At 40.7% G+C, this 8,328-nt stretch overlaps 1 pseudogene; it reads left to right on the top strand.

Moving 5' to 3' along the window:
• Positions 1-626: 626 nt before the first annotated feature.
• On the top strand, positions 627-4,305 carry LOC121441395 (annotated as a pseudogene).
• Positions 4,306-8,328: the final 4,023 nt, after the last annotated feature.

Below are 8,328 nucleotides of genomic sequence, written 5' to 3'. Positions count from 1 at the left end.
AAAACAAAGAAAAAAAACAAATGACAGGAACAAGTGCAGGCATAAATTTGGGGGAAGGGGAACACTTATTCATTGGTGGGAGTGAATAAAACTGGCAGAGTCTTTATGAAAATCAGTGTTGAGGTTCTGCAAAAATCTAAATATAAGGTGTTTTGTTTACTTTTTATTTTTTTAGATCTGCCATGTGATCCAGCCACCACTCTTTCACGTATACTGAAAGGACGTTATATCCTACTGCACAGACACTAGTTCATCTGTGTTCATGGCTGCTCTGTTCACAGTTGATGGGGATGGACTCACCCTAGATGTCCATCACCTGATGAATGGGCAATGAAAGCATACTATATTTACACAATGGAATATTGTTCAGATAGGTATTGTGAACAATGAAATTATGAAATTTAGAGGTAAATGGATGGAGCTGGAAATAATCATTCTTAGTGAGATCACCCCAAATCCCATGAGACAAATGTTGTATGTTTTTCTCTTCTGTGAGTGTTGGCTTAGAAACTTCAGGTGTGTGTGTGTGTGTGTGTGTGTGTGTGTGTGTGTGTGTTTAAATTGAGATTTGTTTAGAAGTTTAGCAGGGGTTGGAGACTCTCATGAGAGATGAGATAGGCAGGAGAATGCTGGTGGTGGCTCTCACCGATAGTCACTGGCTGGTGTGGAGACCTGAGGCCCTGCAGGAGCTGCCAGAGCACCAGGTAGCTATGGTCCCACAGTGGGTCTGTCCAATCAACCCCATCAGAACTAACTGCAGGTGTTCTTTCCTTTCCCACCCACCAGTTCCCAAATAAATGACACGGAAACTTGCAAATTTATAAGCTATAAATGCTCGACTGATAGCTCAGGCTTATTAATAACTCTTACAAATTAAATTAATCTATTTCTATCAATCTATGTATGCCATGTGGCTTGTGATGTTACCTGTCATCCAGCATGTCTGCTCCCTCTGCATCTCCTGATGACCACTCAGGCTCAGTCTTCTTCTTCCCAGAAGTCTCTCCGTCTGGGTCTTTTACCCAATCTCTTCCTGCCCATTTATAGGCTAGTTAACAGAAGGATTATTCCACAGCCACTAGGCCCTGGGCCTCCCACTTCTGCTCCCAAAGAAGTCAGGCTCTTGGCAGAGAGAGGCCCATATCTAGATTCCTGAAATCTTATCTTTTGGCCTGGCATTGTTCAAACTCCAGCAAGGGCAGTTTCTGGGAGCAGAACACTTTGGCAGCTGAAGCCCATGAGACCCCGTGTCAGGGACTCCTAGAGATGATTGTAGAGGGCCAGTTGCCAAGAAGCAGAAGCCAGAATAGGGTTCAAGGACTGACGAAGCTACCCAAGGGAGAGAGAACAGTGATGATAGCCAGGCTTCTGCCCAGCAGGAGGAAGCAGACTCCACCTCTCCCCAGCAGGAGGAAGCAGACTCCACCTCTCCCCGACCAAGGCCTTCAAACCAGGTGACCCCTTGGTCCAGGTCAGCACTGCTCATCCAGTTGCCAGGCTTTGGCCTGTAAAGGCTAAGTCCCTGAATTGGCATGTGCAGCCAAAGACTGGACCTACGCTGGCAGTCCTGCCCATGAGAACTGGCCTACAGCCTTTACCGAGACAGACCTGTGTGAGCAGGGGTTCCGTTCTCAGTGCAGCTGGGAAGTTTGGTGGTGACTACCTGTTTTATCCGGGTGACCCGCTTCATTTCCATGCTCACTGCATTGCTCAGTGCTAGGCTGCCAAGGGCCTCAACCCACTTCAGGACCTGGTCTCAGCTGGTGTCCTAAGAAGGAGTGTCAGAAACGGCCTGTTTCTCGCTCCCCTCTGCTGCTGGGTGGGAAGGTGGTCTATATCTGCCTGCAGTGAGCCCTGGAGACCAGGGTGTGTGTGTGGGGAGGACTGAGTGAGGCAGAGCCCTACCCCCACCCCATGGTCCTCTCAGCTCCACAGGTAGGCTTGCACTCTCCTGCCCTGCCTCTGGTTGGTTTTGATTCTAGGGTTTTGAACACTATATCCTTTCTGTTTTGAAAAAAAATCCTCTTTTAACACGCTTACTGGCTGTGTGATTCTGTATTTCTGCTTCCACGCTTTGAGCTTGTTGCCATTCGAGGTGGCTCTTGTTTGGCTTTTCGGTTTTCTACCTGGCTTAGGTCCCAGAGGTTCTCAATAAATTAATTAATAAAAGAGAGAGGTAGGAGGAGCTAGAATGCAGGTGATGTGAAGGGGGTGGGGAATAATGGAGCAAGAGGGATTGAGGACCAGAGGCCATCGTAGAGGAAGGGGTGGAGAAGGATAACAGACACTAAAAGCCCTTGAAAAAGCTACATAGAGACTTGCTAGTGTAGAAGCATCTTAAAATACATGTATATATACACATCATATATATATATATATCAGACATATACATCATGTGTCCATAATATGAATATATAGTATATACATATACATCATACACACATACATGTACATATACACATATATGCCATATATACTATATATACATATATTGAAAGGTTGCTTCATTTTTTACCATTATTACAGTCTCTTGTCATAGGCTTTCCTTTCTCCTAAGGTTCTTCAAATTTCTAAATTATTTTCAGTTTCTTTTCATTGATTTTCACTATGCAACCCAAGTTAGCCTTGAAATGGTGACCCTTCTAACTCAGTCTTCTGAGTGCTGTGGTTACCTGATTTACTGCTTGAACTGTAAGGGTAGTGTTTCAACAAGTGACCATCAATGTCTACCCATAAGCATCATGCAGGAAGGGATTAACTGCTTCCAAACAGTGTCCTGTGGCTGCCTACTTGTCCCTCCTTCCTTCACTAGATGATGCGACTATGATTTTTTTATTTCTGTCTTTATCATTTTGCCTTTTCCAGTATGTCAGATCTTCAAAGTAATTTGAGCAGTACCATGTACTCATTTCCAGAATGGTTTCCTTCACTTATCAATATGCATCTTAGTTTCTTCCCTGTGCTTTCCTGTAGCATGACTTTCCATCAGCTCACCGTGCTGGATAATGTCTCATTGTATGGATGCACCACAATCTGTCAAATCTTTACAATATTTCAGGACATTTTGTTTGCTTCTAGGTGTTGGTAGTTATGAATAAAAGCACTAAAAACATGTCAGAGTTAAGCCTTAACAGGGTTTGCATGTTCCAGGGTAGAGGTGCATGGATTAGAAATATTAGTTAGAAGGAATTGAGATACAAAAGAAATACAGAGACATAGGATAGAACCAGGAGGGCTATTCAATGAACACTGAATTCGCTGGTGTTAATCTTCCATATGCTTACATACCCAAATCCACAAAAAGGGGGGAAGGAAGGCAAAAGACTGCTTTCACAGCACATGAAGGACAAACAGAACAATCACTTTCTTCAATATTTGAGACATCAAGCCACTATTTCCTGAGTTAAGCATTCTGATGATTTTGGCAGGACATGCAGCAACAACACCTTAGACCAAGTGTCCTGTAGGCAGTCACTCCCTGGGTCAAACCTCCTGTCTTAAAAACAAAGAAGCAGGAACAGGCTTGAATTCTCTGATTGTTGGTCAGGGTGGAATGAATCCACATCTATGGGCCATCTTAATATGCAACACACCAAGCAACTACACCCTAGGTCAGGATCTCTTGTTTGTAGCATCTCCTTAAGTCAGACTTCTTGTCAATGACTTTGAAAGAATAAGAGTAGACTTAAGCTCTCTGACCTTCAGTCAAGGTGGAGTGGACCCAGTTCTGTGGGCTCCTACAGAAAGAGTCATTTTCAGGTTTGTGTTTAACTTTTCAAAGAGACAGGGTAAATATGAATGGATCACATAGCAAGACTGTATTTAACTTCATAAGGAACAGCCACAGTGTCCTCCCCAGGGTCACACCACTGAGCATCCTCAGCAGTGAAGACATAGACATCCGGATGCCCCTTTTCTGATCACCAGTGACTTACTAAAGTTTTAAACTTCAACCATTCTGCCACTGCCATAGAAGTGTATACTTAGCTCAGTGTTGTTTTTATCCAGTTTCCTTCCTTCCTTCCTTCCTTCCTTCCTTCCTTCCTTCCTTCCTTTTTCCCTTTCCTTCTTTCCCTGTTTTCTTTTGTTGTTGTTTGGGATAGGATTTCTCTGTGTAGCCCTGTCTGTCCTAGAACTCACTCTGGAGACCAGACTGGCCCCAAAGTAAGAAATCTGCCTGCCTCTGCCTCCCGAGTACTAAGGTTAAAGGTGTGGGCCCTCACCACCAAGCTTTATTCAGTTTCTTAAAACTGAATAAATGAGCATCTTCTTTGTGCTCTTTTGCAGATTGTAGGTCTTCTTTGATTATATGTGTGTTTAGAGGTTTTGTTTAATGTTTTATTGTTGCTTAATTTGTTATTGTTCAATAACGAAGGATTCTATGTATTTATGTGTTCCCATATCAATTCTTCACTAGACTCATATTTTATGAACTTTGAATATTTTCTTTCTGAATATGACTTGTTCTCTCTCTCTTTCTCTCTCTCTCCCTCCCTCCCTCCCTTTCTCCTTCTTCCACCTCCCTCCCCCTCTCCTTTCTCTTTCTTTTTTAGATGTATTTAAGTATGAGTGTTTTGTCTGCATGTAGGATGTGCTACATGTATTTAGTGACCCAGAATTCAGAAAAGGGCACCAAATACCCTGGAACTAGAATTGAAAATGATCATGAGCCACAACATGGATGCTAAGATCCAAACCTGAGTTATCAAAAAGAGCAGCCGTCTCTTCAGTCCCTTTTTATTTTCTAATACTGTATTTTGTAGAAAACAAAAATATTTTCTACTTTTTAGATTAGTGTATATTAATGGTATAAAATATTACTTTATGATAGTTTATGCATGTAGATATGGCATTTTGTTTATATAATTTTGTTAAAGACTTCTTGTATCATTACTTCTTACATATCATTTTTTCTAGTTTTCCTTTCTTCATCCTTCCCTCCAACTTTCTGTCCACTTCAACTTCTTTGCTTTCTGTACTTTCTTCTTTTTCATCCTTCTTTTTTTCATGTTCTACTTCTTTCTATAATTTGGAATCCATACAGGAGCCAAAACATGGTGCCTTCTGGATCGGCCATATTGTGCTTAATGTATCCCTACCTGCAATGTGATTTCAATCTTCTTAATGACTAGCTAATACTATTTGTAGACACGCCACGTTTTCCTTAGCCATTCAGCCACTATATATAGATACATAGATATTGTGAAGAGTACTGTCATAAACATTGGCATGTAGCATAGATATTTTAGTATATATGACTTTGATTTCTTAGATTAAATGCAGATACATAGCATCATTGGACCACATGGTAGTTCTGTGATTAGATTGATTTTCCTAGTGATTTGTTTATGGATTTTTCTGGATAGATTTAAATAAACTGTTATTTAATCCATATAGAGATGGTACCAACAGACCAAAGTATTCTAAGTATGGCTTGCTGAACCCCAATTACTTTATTGGGGTTACTTACAGGAGCATGAATAATCTATAGACAGCTTGAATGGCTGCTCTTGGTGTCAATTTGACTGCATCTGAAATTAACTAAAACTCAGGCAGCTGGTACCTGGGAAGGATTTATTTCTTCATTAAATTTAATAAAATCATGTGATGTGAGAAGAGCCACTTTAAATCCAGATCTTTTTAGGTGGGAGGATCCGCCTTTAATCTGGGCCACACCTCTTCTGGCAGCCTATATAAAGGGCACACAAGAAGGAGCTCACTGTCTCTGCCTGCTTGCTCCCCTTCTCACTGGCAAGTCCATCCCTCCAGTGTCATTAGGGCTACTGCTGCAGGACTGCGGCATATGCTGAAGCCCAGCAAAGACGTCCAGTCTTAAACACTGAATATCTACTGGATTCGTGGACCACGGCCTGTAAGACATTCTAATAAATCTCTCTCTCTCTCTCTCTTTCTCTCTCTCTCTCTCTCTCTCTCATCGAAGATGAATGGATTGACAGAAAGATGGATGGACAGACTGACTTGTAGGTAGATAGATAGATAGATAGATAGATAGATAGATAGATAGATAATCAGCCTTACTTAGGTTTTTATTGCTGTGAAGAGATACCATGACAACAGCCACTCTTATCGGGGCTGGCTTACAGTTTCAGAGGTTGAGTCCATTATCATCATGGTGGGACATAGTGGCATGCAGACAGACATGGTGCTGGAGAAGAAGCTGAGAATTCTAAATCTTGATCTGCAGGCAACAGGTAGTGAAATTTGTCACTGGGTGTAGCTTGAACATAGGCAACCTCAAAGCCCACCCCCATAGAAACATACTTCCTCTAACAAGGCCACACCTACTCCAGCAAAGCCGCACGTTTTAATAGTGCCACTCCCTATGGGGGCAGTTTCTTTCAAACCATCATACATTCACACACACACACACACTTATATATATATTTGTGTGTATGCATGTATGTATGTATGTATGTATTTATGTATGTATATACATTCTATAGGGTTTTGTCATTATTTTTAGATATATTTGTTAGTCATTCATATTTCTTCATGGAGTATGTTTATTCTGTTGATTTTCATATCATTGACTGGATTGTCAAGTTTTGTGCTAATATTTTGAAGTTCTTTATACACTCTAGGTATTTATCCTCCTTTTGATGAGTATTTAATTGTTATTTAATATATTTTAATTTATGTATGAGTTTATTTAAGTATTGTTTCTTTATTTGTCTGGAAGTCGCTTTTTAGTTTATCTTAATCTTATTAGCTCTTCTAGCCTGTACCACCTGAGTCATGCTTATACCCTATGTGGAGCGCTGTTTCTCACTTTCTCTAGTAGCTTCAGGTTTCCGTGTCTTGCCTTAACTAAGGTCTTTGCTCTGTTTGCTTTCTCTGTAGGGCAATTGTCAGGGACTACACTTCTGCCCTCCCTTTGTGGGTCTCCAGTTTTCTCAGCACTCTTTGTTAAAGAAGTTGTTTTTTTTTTCCGGTGTGCATCATTGTTTCATTTGTTGAAAAGAATATCTATGCACCTGCATACATTTATTTACGCCACATGATTATTTTTTCTTCTTTTTTTTTTTTGGCTCCCCGTCGGGGAAACGCCACATGATTATTAAATTTAATTGTCATCATGAGCACTGTAAGAAATACCTAGGGATTTAAAGAGGCACGTCTTTGACTATATGTCCGAGTACTGGACCAGAGAGGACGAACTGAAGGAAAAAAACCTTTCTCCCTACGTGTGGGAAACTGCAGCCTGTCACCTGGAGTCCGGAATTGAACACCAAAGGAAAGGAGAAAGCTATCTACAGACCTGCATTCCTATACGTTACTGGTCTCCAGCATGTGAAAAACAGCTTTGTGTGCCTATTGCCACATCCACAAGCTGCTTCTGCATTCCCGTCAAACCTTTACCATCAAACCATGACAAAAATCAACTCTCCTCCCTTAAAGTGGTTCTTTTTTAGGAGTTTAGCCACAGTAATGAGAAGAGGAACTGGAAATTCTGCGTCTTGCATTTGGTTTCATTTTAATATTTTTCATGAATATATATGTATACATATGAATATATATGTATACATGAATATATATGTATACATATGAATATATATGTATACATGAATATATATATGTGTGTGTGTGTGTGTGTATGTGTGTGTGTCCACTAACTTGTCATTTCTTCACACTGTGCCTGAATGCACTGCTGCTCAGTATAGACTAGGAAAGCACTGTCTGAGAACACAGCACAAAGCCTGTCTATAAGCCGGAAAACTGAGCCCCCAGTTAGAACTTTGCTCTTGGACTGAAAGACCCCGGCACTGCGAGACCGCTAATTGCTCATCTCATTCGCTTAATACCTGCCATCTTGCCGCCATTTTTCTACTTGTTCCTTTAGGAACTCTTGCCCTCTCTTTACAGTTTCTTTCCCTGGTTTAATGGAACATTTTATAGGATCCCATTTTCCTCCTCCTCTCAGTTTATTAACTATACTTATTTTTGAGCATTTGAAGAGATTTTCCTTCTTCAATTCCATCACAGACGCTAGCTCCTTCTTTTGAGAAGTCAGAATCCTGACCTGTTCAATTTTTCTTCTCTCTGAAGAACTAACATTTCTCCTAGGGATGCCATACTGCCAATTAATGCCTTCATATTCTCTTAAAAGGAGTCTTTCTTTTCTTTTTTTTTTCATTTATAAAGAAAAATTGCTGGATATAAAACCCCAAGTTATTGAGTTGTACTGAAGTCTTTAAAAGTCTTGTTCCAGTTTATTCCTGCCTTCCTGGTTTCTGCTAAGCAGTCCTATACAATTCTCACCCTTATTTCTACATAGATCTAGCTCCTTCATTTTTTTCATTCTCTTTT

The sequence above is a fragment of the Microtus oregoni genome, unplaced genomic scaffold (genome assembly GCF_018167655.1).
Source record: "Microtus oregoni isolate MIOR12 unplaced genomic scaffold, Mior012 000077F_ref0000221, whole genome shotgun sequence".
NCBI lineage: Eukaryota > Metazoa > Chordata > Mammalia > Rodentia > Cricetidae > Microtus > Microtus oregoni.
Note: the sequence above shows the minus strand (reverse complement) of the source record. Positions and strands in the feature narration are given on the sequence as shown.